The sequence below is a fragment of the Podarcis muralis genome, chromosome 10, assembly GCF_964188315.1.
Source record: "Podarcis muralis chromosome 10, rPodMur119.hap1.1, whole genome shotgun sequence".
Lineage (NCBI taxonomy): Eukaryota > Metazoa > Chordata > Lepidosauria > Squamata > Lacertidae > Podarcis > Podarcis muralis.
In genome coordinates, this window is record NC_135664.1 from 56281669 (window position 1) to 56294704 (window position 13036).

Genomic DNA, 13036 nt, shown 5'->3' on the forward strand with positions numbered 1-13036 from the left:
TGTCCCCATCTCCCTTCCTTCTGTTTTCTACAAGCAGGGGTGAAGCATGTGGGTTGCCAGGGGGGCCGTGACCTCAGGTGCACAATTTTTGAATGGCAGCAAACCAAGCACCCTCACAGAGGTGCCCCCAGCGCAGCCTGACCTAGTGTTCCTCTCTGCCAACCAAGGGCCACGTCTGCCTGCCAGGCTCCTCCCTCCCTGTGTTGGGCAAGCAGACAGCTCAGTGCAGGCCCACTTTGCTCCAGTTGGGGTGAGGTCCCTCCAGCCTCAGCAGGGGCTGGGCTAGAGTCCTGCCCCCCAGTGTGTGCGCCCCCTCTGCTTGTGCAACCACCTGCCCAACAACTGATGCTATACAGCTGTCTACAAGGGCAAAAGAAATAAAAAAAATTGTCCAGTAGCACCTTAGAGCCCAAATAAATTTGTTCTGTGGGACGTGGGTGGCACTGTAGGTTAAACCACAGAGCCTAGGGCTTGCCGATCAGTAGGTCGGCTGTTCAAATCCCCATGACGGGTGAGCTCCCATTGCTCGGTCCCTGCTCCTGCCAACCTAGCAGTTCAAAAGCACGTCAAAGTGCAAGTAGATAAATAGGTATCACTCCAGTGGGAAGGTAAACGGCGTTTCTGTGCACTGCTCTGGTTCGCCAGAAGAGGCTTAGTCATGCTGGCCACTTGACCCGGAAGCTGTACGCCGGCTCCCTCGTCCAGTAAAGCAAGATGAGCGCCGCAACCCCAGAGTCGTCCGCGACTGGATCAAATGGTTAGGGGTCCCTTTACCATTTACCTTTATGTTTGTTCTTGGTATGAGCTTTCGTGTGCAAGAACAAACTTAGTTGGTCTCTAAGGTGCTACTGGACATTTTTTTCATTTTTTTATATATTTCTACTGCGTCAGACCAACACGGCTACCTACCTGAATCTAGATACAAGGGCAAAAGTGAGGCTTAAAGGAAGCTGACAGCCAGGCCCCCACCCACGGGACTCGTGAGTATGAAGGCAGGGTGGATGGGGGCAGGCTGAGGTTTGTGGGTCTGTGCACCATTTGCCCTGACGGACCTGCCTCCCCTGGACTGGCTCAATATAAAAGAGAGGGCTTTTTGTAATGCAAGTTTACTTTTCAGTATACAACAAACTCTGCAAACTTGGAAACCATGGACAGAGGTACCAGTTTCGCAGCTGCTGCAAAGCACCTGCTGCTCAGGTGGAACAAAGGCCCGGAGATCTTCTTTCCACTCTTTCCCTGAACAAAAGAGGATGTCATTCCTCTAGCAGCGATGGAGTCATCACTTGTCAGCTTCTTTTCACAATCAACTTTAATGTCACATTAAAACAGATTGAGTCTGCTGGAAAGCCTGTCCTGTCCCCCCTCTTTTTTTCCTTTTTTTTCCCTTTTGCTTTTTAATTGACATCCTGCACTGGAACGTAGTGCAGGTGTAAAACGAAGTTTGCACTTCCACGCTGATGTCTCCAGGGGCAGCTGTCGATAAGGAAACTTTGCAGAGAAGTGCAAAGGAAAACCTTTGGAGGAAGGGGGGGAAATCCAATCCGCTCCCATGCATAATGACTGGACCTTTCATTGTGGCGTTTTTATATTTCATATTACATTTATAGACAGCCTCAGATAAATTGCTCACAAGGTCATTTGATGCTCTGATACGACCCAATAACATACCCTCCAACATTTCTGCAATGAAAATAGGAATGTCCTATTCATTTATTATTATTATTATTATTATTATTATTATTATTATTATTATTCCCCTCCCATCTGACTGGGTTGCCCCAGCCACTCTGGGTGGCTTCCAATGTATATTAAAACATAATAAAACGTTAAACATTAAAAAAAAACTTCCCTATACAGGGCTGCCTTCAGATGTCTTCTGAAGGCTGTATAGGTACTTATCTCCTTGGCTCAGGAGTTGCAAAACTCCATACCCTCCAACATTTCTCCAAAGAGGATAAGGACTTCCCAAGGAAAACTGGGACATTCTGGGATCAAATCAGAAACCAGAAAGGCTTCTGTAAATCTGGGACTGTTCTTGGAAAATAGGGACACTTGGAGGGTCTGCAATATGGACATGAATGAATGTGAAGTGCCTGACATTGTGTGGAATACCAATGTTTCTAAATTCCCAGTTGCTGGAAATGACCGGAAGGGAGAGTGGTCTTGTGCTTGGGTCTTGCTTGCTGCTTTCCCAGAAGCATCTGAGTGGTCACTGTGAGAAAAGGGTGCTGCATTAGATGGGCCATTGGCCTGATTCAATAGCCTCTTGTTATATTCTTAAGTGGGGACATGGGTGGCGCTGTGGGTTAAACCACAGAGCCTAGGACTTGCCGATCAGAAGGTCGGTGGTTTGAATCCCCGTGACGGGGTGAGCTCCCGTTGCTCAGTCCCTGCTCCTGCCAACCTAGCAGTTCAAAAGCACGTCAAAGTGCAAGTAGATAAATAGGTACCACTCCGGCAGTAAGGTAAACGGCGTTTCTGTGTGCTGCTCTGGTTCGCCAGAAGCAGCTTAGTCATGCTGGCCACATGACCCAGAAGCTGTATGCCGGCTCCCTCGGCCAGTAAAGAGAGATGAGCGCCGCAACCCCAGAGTCAGCCACGACTGGACCTAATGGTCAGGGCTCTCTTTACCTTTACCTATATTCTTAAGTGAGACTTTGATGTTTAGATGCTAAGTTATATAAGTAAAAAGAACTGCTCCTTTTCCTTTATGGGGTACCCAAGAACCCATATAGTGTCCTTTTGTAGGTTTTCTACCAGTAGGAGAAAATAACAGAAACCAACCAGAGAATATTGAGAAGCAAAGCTACTAGTAAGCCTGATCTTTATTAACTGTTGAAACAGGGTGCTCACAACCACATGCAGGAGGGAGGAGGAGGACCCTGAGCCATGCGTGCCAGCCCTCATATAGACATTTTAAATTGCCCACCCAAGTCCAGGACCACCCCCAGAAACATCATACATACATTACAGAAGGGATGTAGCCCAAGACCACCCCCCAGATACATCATACCTACATCACAGAAAAGGCGGTCTACAACAGAAATCTGAGTGCATTGTTTATCTCCTGTCTGGCAAGTTACCTGATTGTATTATCTGGGTTTGGGCCACTCTTTTGTTATTATAACTACATAATTCCTGAATCTAGGTCACAGTGGGACACAGGCCCACACGCTGTTCATATCTTGACTGTGCCCTTAAGACAGGATTTGTGAGGACAGGATTTTTGAGGAAAGAGACAATGGGGAGGTTTCCCACTTTGACCTTGAAATTCTTATAACATAAGCAATCCTAATCGCTTTTCAAACTATGGAGTACAGTCGTACCCTGGAAGTTGAACGGAATCCGTTCTGGAAGTCCGTTTGACTTCCAAAGCATTTGAAAACCAAATCAAAGCTTCTGATTGGCTGATTGGAAGCTCCTGCAGCCAATCAGAAGCCACAGAAGCCCTGTCGGACATTCGAGTTCCAAAAGACCGTTCACAAACCGGAACAATCACTTCTGGGTTTGCAGCATTTGGGAGCCAAAATGTCCAAGTTCCAGGGCGTTTGGGTATGACTGTACTTTAGTTCGTGCACATACCTGAGTGCATGAGCACCAATCATGGAATTCGTTTCTTGCAAACTTTCCGAAGAAATTGGGAGGTCCCTATAAATTCTGAGGTGGCTGTTGTGGGCTGAGTGTCTCTCCTGCAGAGGACAGCTATGTGACAGAATGTAAATTTCCAGATGGCATTTTTCCCAGGAGCAGCGGTGAGAACCAATTAATAATTTCATGGTCATTTAGGCAGAAAACCATCACCTAAAAAATCCAGCAACCACGCACAACTTGGTGGTTCTTCGCTTCAGAGAGTTGTGGCTTACAGGGTGAGCAAATACCATCTAGAAAGAATTCAGCAAAGCTTGAAATAGAGAGTGCAGAGAAAAACAATGTTAGATCTTCTTCCGAGGAAATTCTCCTGAGCACCGAAAGGTTATGCGCAATGTGTCACAAAGCTCGACAGCTCTTTCTCTGCATGGCTAGTCTGTTTTTCCTCTCTGACTTCATCTTTATACGTGTGTGTGGTTAACCATCGCAGCTGCTGGATGTGAATTTAATCCAGTCAATTTAATGATACAAATCTGAGCAGTTCAACTTTTTTCTTTCCTTTAGAGTACAAGCACAATGCTCCAGGGTTCCCAAAACGTGGTCTGCACATCACCAGTGGTCTACATGTGGCCCATGCTGTGCCTGTAGATTTGTGGTTGAAGATAGGAGATGATACCTTCATTGCATTAAATAGTCAAACTGATTTTTAATTTTTAATTTGTTTGCCTCTTTTGTTTCGCACATTGAATTTTGTTGCATTACAGTTTGAATTCAAACTGCAGTACAGTAAAATACGAAATATAAGAAAGCAGCATCTAGCACAGTGCATTACAATGGCTACAACAGGCGGAAAAATAATTAAGCAGTCTGCCAAGACGCTCAGCGATTTTCAAGTCGTCTGGGAGGGGCGGGGGGGGGGGGGGAACACTGACAGAGCTGTTCTTAATGTAATTTCCAGTGGCAGATCTGTGCTCAGTCCAGTCCTCTGGGTTTACTCAAAAGTAAACCCCACTGAGTTCAATGCTCTCAAGCAAGCATGTAAGATTACAGTCACAGGGATGTCATTTAACTGTGAAATGTGTTCTGGAAATGTGAAAAAAGTTAATGCAACTTACCTCAGGGGTAGGCAACCCATGGCCCTTGAACTAATTTTATACAAGTGGGGGTAGCCCAAAGGGGAGAAAGGGGGAGGAAAAAACAGATGGAACAATTAATAATAATAATAATAATAATAATAATAATAAATTTTATTTATTCCCCACCGTTCCCGGTTTAAAAACCGGGCTCAGGGCGGATAACAGCAAATATAAAACATTGATTAAAATGTGACTTAAAAACAGCATAAAATACAACATAAAATGCAGCATCTATATCAATAAAATTCAAAAATTCAGGGATCATTTCAGGGTGGGGGGGCCCAGTCAGTAGACATCAAATGATCACAAGGGCTAAACTGGCCAAGTTGGTCCTACTAGGGCCAGCAAGGAGACCAGGGAAGAATTTAAATGTGGGGTCCCAGAAAGGGTTTCTTCATAGAAGAGGAAAGAGAAAAAAAGAATAGAGGATCAGGCTATTTCAAATTGAAAGCCAGGCAGAATACCTCTGTCTTACAGGCCCTGCAGGAGGGAAGTCGATCACGTTTGAGCAAACTGTCCCTCCCCTTGCAGCCAATTGGGTGGGGAGGAAGAGAGAGAAAGGGATATCAGAAAGAGAGAAAATAGAGTAGCAGTGCCTACTTTGGGCTCTGGTCCCACCTACCACAGAGAGCCAGTGTGGTGTTGTGGTTAAGAGTGGTGGACTCGTAATCTGGTGAACTGGGTTCGCTTCCCCGCTCCTCCACATGCAGCTGCTGAGTGCCCTTGGGCTAGTCACACTTCTTTGAAGTCTCTCAGCCCCACTCACCTCACAGAGTGTTTGTTATGGGGGAGGAAGGGAAAGGAGAATGTTAGCCGCTTTGAGACTCCTTCGGGTAGTGATAAAGCGGGATATCAAATCCAAACTCTTCTTCTTCAGGTTGCCCCTGAGTTAATGCAGCAGTCAGCCAAAACAGGAAGATTCTGCTGCATCAGGCCATTGGCCCATCTAATTTAGCATCCTTCTTCTCACAGTGGCCATCCAGTGGCCTGGGGGAAATCCACAAGCAGCATTTGAGCACTCTGTTATCCTGTGTTTCCAACCGGGTAGTATTCAGAAGCTTTGCTGCCTTGCAGGCAGAGCATAGCCCCCCCGTGGCTAGGAGCCATGGAAAGCTCTCTCCTCCATGAATTTGTCTACCGGTAATTCTCTTTTAAAGCCATCCAAGTTGGCGGCCACCTCCTGAGTTGTATAGTTTGATTATGTGCTGCAGGAAGAAGTACGATTGGCTGGATCCAGCAGGGCTCTGTCGTTCTCGCATTCCTCCACAAAGCAGCTGATAATCATTGGTGAAAACATGCATATAAAATGACAGAATGTGGAACAGCTAAACAATGAATCGGCCTAAAAAGTAGGGTACGGAAACAGAATATATGACACAATGCAGATATTGAAATAGTATAAGAACCAACAAGAATTGAAATTAAACAGACTGGTTTGGAAAGGCTTGGGAGGGAGGGAAAGTATGTCAAAAACAGAACTAAGCTGAGACTCGCTTCACTTCTATGCAGACACAATTCCAGAGAACTGGTGCCCCAATGCTGAGTTCACAGCAGGCTCAGTTCACAGCACAGGGGTGTGTGGCCGATCGACAAATCTTCACCCACAGTGGTGGGATGTAAAGGGAGAGGTGACTTCTCAGAAACCCTGACCCAGAACCATACAGAGCTTTATGATACCAGTAGCAAAAACCTTGTATCCAGTTTTGTAGCAGCCACTGGCAGCCACTTTCAAACAGAGTGGTCTCCTGTTGCTGATAAGTGGCCCCAGGAGATCAACCATGCCGCTGGAATCTCCCACCGATACCACTTCAGCTTCCAGATCAAGTTCAAGGGCAACCCCACATGAAGCATGTTGCAGTGGTCAAGTCTAGAGGTTACCAATGGATGGATCACAGCACGTTAGAGCACAACCACTTCTGGGGGACCACAGGTTCTCCATCTCTGATGTAGACAATATTGAATTAGGTGGACCACTAGCCCGACTCAGTATGTTCCCATATTCCTATAGTACTGTAGTACCCCTTCATGGATCACTGCCTTGCCGTGGCAAAGGGGCTTGAATAACTCAGAGAAGCTATGAGCTATGCCGTGCAGGGCCACCCAAGATGCACAGGTCATAGTGGAGAGTTTTGACCAAATGTGATCCACCTGGAGCAGGAACCGGCAAGCCACTCCAGTATCCCTGCCAAGAAAACTCCATGGACAAAGACAACAGGCCCGAGTGCTCACTGGAAGGACAGATCGTGAAGCTGAGGCTCCAATACTTCGGCCACCTCATGAGAAGAGAAGATTCCCTGGAAAAGACCCTGATGTTGGGAAAGATGGAGGGCACAAGGAGAAGGGGACAACAGAGGACGAGATGGTTGGACAGTGTTCTCGAAGCTACCAGCATGAGTTTGACCAAACTGCGGGAGGCAGTGGAAGACAGGAGTGCCTGGCATGCTCTGGTCCATGGGGTCACGAAAAGTTGGACACGACTAAATGACTAAACAACAACAACAACAACAACTGTAGTACCCACTAGCTCCTCTCCCCCCCCCTCCCGAGATCAGGTTTAAATTCTGATTGCAATAAGCCTTTCCACCAAAGGGTTTTTGCCATCTTCTGCTCCGTCTCAGCTCACAGACCCAGATCAGCCTTTAATATAAGCGCTGCAGTTCATTATAGCAAAATGATTGCCGTATGGCCCAATGATCCATCCATACAGTGCTAATATTCTGTGTGTTTACAGGAGGGGGCAGGCTGGAGAGGGGGAAATCATAAAGCTCTAGCGATATTGAATTGATAACAATTAAGCTGCTGTAAAAAGGAAAGAAAGAAAGAAAGAAAGAAAGAAAGAAAGAAAGAAAGAAAGAAAGAAAGAAAGAAAGAAAAAGATTTGCAGGTTCTGCCACACTGAGAAGTTATCCATTTAACTCTTCTATTCATATATGGCACTCAACAGAAAAAGTATGTATGGAAATGGAAAGCTGAGGGGCCCCAGCGCCCTGGCTAATGAACTTCGGTTTACACTGCCAGGCAGGTTCTGCACCAAAGGACTTTAACTAGTTTGCTATAATGTGACAACTGCACTTGAGAGGCTGTTTGTGCTGCTACTCGAGAGAGACGGACAGACAAATGAGCTTATGCTCGAGAAATTTAATTAAAAAAGGAAGAAAAACCCCACAGTTTCATATTATCATTTAAGTGAACAATATTTTTCATTCGGCTTTAACACATTAATTTCTCTTACACTTGAGGTTTTGAAATGTACCAGTTAAATACTAATGTAATTTTTTTATTTTTATTTTTTTTTTAAAAAAAAAATCAAGTTCTGGAATGTGTGGCTTTGGAAAGCTTTGGCTGCAGCTTTGAGCTGCCTGTTTTCGTCTGTTCATTTTTTAATGCCTGCCTCGCATCGCACGAGATTTTAGTGGCATCTTTCAACACATCATCTTGCTGCAGGAAATGTCATCTTGGAACACTGCTGAAAGTGTGGTAGCAGTGGCAGCATTTAGCAGACACAGAGTGATGACAGACAGAACGGTTTGGTCTTTCAAGTTCATCTCGGTTTTTTAAAAAAAAGGATGGGGCATAAATTTAGTTCAGTTCCCATTTTCAGGCGAACCTGCCTAATTTGCATTTCCTGAAACCAGACGTGAGCTGAGACAGAGCTATCCTTTAAAATCCAAACCTTTCCAAATTTTGTGACGCAGTTTTCTAAACAAAACATTTGTGCAAAAATGAGTATATCAGGAGACGCGTGCATAAACACATATATTATGACAAAAACATGCAAAAATGCTTTAAAAACGCAAAAGAAAAGCTTGCAAAACTGTGTATGTTAGTAGAAATTGCTTGCAAAAGATACGTATGGTAGGAGGAAGGCACACAAAAATGCTGGTGAATTTTTGTGAAGACTTTTTAAAAGTTGCAAGGTGTCGTGGAAGCGTCACAAACAACTAAAGTTTTGAAAAATGAGAAACTAAGATGAGAAACTAAGAGAAACCGGAGCCGACAGAATCGGGTGATGTTTTTCAGATGTCTCATGGTGATAGTGCCCTCCCCTGGGGTGGAGAAGACAAGAGTCAAGGCCTTGTGAAGTACTCCTCTCTCACTGAATCTCAGTGAGAGGGGGCACTGCGGTGGCAGAAGTGGTAGACCAGCCAGGGCCGTCTTGTACCCCGGGGGGTACAAGGGGTGTGGTGCACCCAGGAGCCGAATTCTGGGGGGCACCTGCCACTGAAGCCGCCGAATCAACATATTGAGCGGTGCCCCTAGTGGTGTCTTTCACTTTCACATGATTGCTGCTTGCTGCTTTTTATTTTTTCATGTTCGCTGCTGGTCCCCTCTAAAAAAAAGCTCAACAACTGTGAGCTGCCCCCCTAAAAAAGACGGCCCTAGGACCAGTCAGTGGGCAGGCAGGGGGTGGCATCTTCCCCTTTGGCCTCAGGTGGCGAGTTGGGGTGGTCCTCTGCTGAGCCAGACAAACACCCTATACATCTCCTACGGAGCAGACTGGGAGACAGGCATGCAGAGAGAGGATAGAAAAGGAAAGTCCAACTGAGCAGGTGGATACATGAAGTGTTTGATACAATACCAAGGAGCTTGTTCCCAGGTTAGTAGGGTTAGGATTGCAACCTAAATCATACTCTGCAGAGACACATCAATGTCTATTCTTAAAATTACCCATTGTCCTGTGGTTCCACTTGTGCAGCGGTTCTCAGCCTGTGGGTCCCCAGATATTGTTGGACTACAACTCCCATCATCCCTGAGCTCTGGCCTTGTTATCAAGGGGTGATGGGAGTTGTAGTTCAACAACATCTGGGGATCCACAGGTTGAGAAAGGCTGCACTAGTGGAAGTGTCTTGTCAGAGGAGTTCCACTCAAGTGGATGGGGTACGAAAGCATTTGGGTTTGGTTTCGTTTTTTACTAGTTTACCCTTCCCTTGCTACCTTTTCCCCCTTCAAAAAAATCTTCTCTGGAGAGTTGGAGGACTCTCCAGAGCAGCATAGGGGGCTGCAGAGGGGAGGGGGGGGGAACCCACCCCACTCTTGCACTCCAGCAAGACCACCCACTGGATCCCACTTCTCCTCATGAATGGAAGGTGGCCCTCCGATTCACAGAGAGTTTGTTAGGATCCAAACTGTAGTGTAAGCATAACTAAATAAATGCAATAAAAGGTTGTTGTTGTTGTTGTGCACAGAACCTTGGTTTCCAGGGCTCCACTTCTGATTTTTCCATAGCTTTTCCAGGAATGTTTTGCTAGCTGGAAAATTTTACTCCCCCCCCCCCTCCCACCAGAGCAGTTCACAAACAACAGGGAAAGCAGATACCTCATGCCAGGAATCGATGCATGTGTGAGTAAATAGCTGCTTAATGATAAAATGAATGCTAATGGGATGCTGCTTTGGAGATCACAGTTTGTAAATAAAATTAAGGCTTAATGAGAGAGGTTGTTTAATGAGACGGAAGGGGATGAATGTTGGAGAAGGAAATAGATGAAGGTCCAACTCCCTTGGCATTCTTTCGTCTGACTTTCTGCCTCGGTCTATTCCCCTGTGTTGGAAGTGGGACTTGGTGTTCTCAACAGGGAAACAAGCAATGCTGGCCCACATACCGTTCGTTCCACCTCGGGCCTGCTTCTTATCCCACCCCTCCCAGCCAGTCTCCACCTGCACAGCCTTGCCTTTTCACACAGCAGCCCAGTAATTTGGTAAGAAACTTGGCAAGCACTTCTTCTTTGCTAGCTTCAAGATTTAGGCCACACATTGTGGTCTAGTGGTTAGAGCGCCAGACTAGGACCAGAGAGACCAGGGTTCAAATCCTCACTCAAATCCCCATGAAGCTCACTGGGAGACCATGGGCCAGTCACAGCCTGGCAGGGCTCTTGCGAGGATTGAATGGAGAGGTGGAGAACCATGTGCCCCACCCTGAGCTCCTTGGAGAAACGGTGGTGTTATGTACGGAGCTGAATCCTAGAACAATAGGATCCAGAATGCAGCAGTCTGATTGGTCTGCAGAAGCCACCCAATCCAGCTCCAGGTGGAAGTGAATCAGTGACCTCATTGGCCCGCAGGAGCAGCCAATCAGGCATCTGGAGGAAGTGAATCCGCAACCTGATTGGCCTACAGGAGCAGCCCGGAATTAGCCAATCACGCGGGGCCCATTGTGTAAATAATGTATATATAGCTAGATGTTTTGGGGAAAGCTTCATTCATTTCTACTACGAGCTGAATAAAGAGCATGAAATTCACACTTGACTCCGAGTGGGCTATAAATACAATGATCAAGAGCAGAAACAGAGGACCAAGAAATGGTATCAGCATTCCTCTCCCCAAGAGCCACCCCAGTCGTTGGTGATGGTGGGGAAGGAGCCTAAATTAGCCACCAGCTCAATCACTCACTAAGGAAAGCTTTTTGTGTTTCTCCTTTGTTCAGATTGGAAGGAAGGGCGAGAGTCCAATCCTGGCAATCAAGGACATCCACAGGCCACAGCCATCTCCCTAACTGCCCCTGTTATACATCCTCTTCCAGTGTGTTTCCGTGCCTTGCAGGAAACTTTGATAGTACCTCTGGCTTGCCTGGACAGAAAGAGGTATGTACCTGTGTAGAATAATTTTCTGACTTTTGTGTATTTGAAAGGTAATGGTAAAGGGACCCCTGACCGTTAGGTCCAGTCGCGGATGACTCTGGGGTTGCATGTTCATCTTGCTCTATAGGCTAAGGGAGCCGGCATTTGTCCGCAGACAGCTTCCAGGTTATGTGGCCAGCATGACTAAGCCGCTTCTGGCGAACCAGAGCAGCGCACGGAAATGCCGTTTACCTTCCCGCCGGAGCGGTACTTATTTATCTACTTGCACTTTGACGTGCTTTTGACCTGCTAGGTTGGCAGGAGCAGGGACCGAACAATGGGAGCTCACCCCCTCACAGGGATTCGAACCGCCGACCTTGATCGGCAAGCCCTAGGCTCTGTGGTTTAGACCACGGTGCCACCCTGTAAATCACTTCCATTGCTCCACCCACTTCCTCCATGGCCCCGCCCACCACCGGAATGTGGCTCCCGGAAGAGGGAAGGCCAAAAAAGTTCCCCCGTTCTCGTTTAAAGCATCCTGAGAATGAGGCAGAAAAAACAAGCCTCTTTCACGGGCAGAGGAACACTTTCAAGATGCTGAGGGACAGGTTTCATCATGGTCCATGTTATGCACACATAACTTTCTTGTCGCTTCTCTGCGAGTGACAGAGACGCATGCCTAAGCAGAGAGGAAATCCATAGAAAGTAGACCCGGGAGGGTTGTACGAATCATCACTCCAAGTGGAGAGGTCACTTCCCATTCCGTCCTGGCTTCCTACAACAGGCTGTTTCATGCTTGGCTCCTTTTGCATGCTCTGCAATCTAATGACCAGCAGAAACCTGTCATTGCCTGACCTGTCTCTTCCCTAACAGGAGGATTTGCAGATGATCAGAGCCGGAGAACAGTGCTCCCCCAGCCCCAATTCCAAACCCAACTTCCTTTTCAGCAAAGAAGTGATCCCCTCTTCTGGGTGGTAATTTTGGCTATGCTGCACTGGTTTGACATCACCATCCCTTTGGCGGGGGGGGGGGGGGATGACAACAACAACATAAGCTTGCTGCTGCCTTATCCTGTAGCTTAAAATTCCACCTGCTCACCCCTCTCTGCAGCAACCTGATTGCTTCATCAGCCACTTTTGCCCTGTATCTGGGGGTGGCAAGGACACCTCTAAATTACATAGGAGAGGGGAGGAGGAATGATGTGTGTGTGTGTGTGTGTGTGTGTGTATATATATATATATATATATATATATATATATATATATAGTTTGGACAACAAGATTGGGTAATCCATCAACAGGAGTATCCCTGCTGGAAATATTGCTCTTCCAGACAAAGGAAGTATCCTGCTGATACTGAATACTAAAAGGTTCTTGAGTTCTCTGTGCTCACCCTGAAGGCAGAAAGGGAGATTGTTTTGTTTCCTTTTGCAGGATATGGTCTGGTGAATTTTGCTTGCAACTTTGTACAAGTAAATGGGAAGCAAGTTTCACTGCTTTTTTGTTTTGTTTTTAACTGCGGAGACCTGAGCTACAACAGGGATGATAGGTAAAAAAAAGGTAAAGGACCCCCGGACGGTTAGGTCCAGTCAAATCCGACCATGGGGTTGCGGTGCTCATCTCGCTTCAGGCCAAGGGAGCCAGCATTTGTCCCCAGACAGCTTCCTGGGTCATGTGGCCAGCATGACTAAACCATTTCTGGTGCAACAGAACACCGTGACGGAAGCCAGAGCGCATGGAAATGCTGTTTACCTTCCTG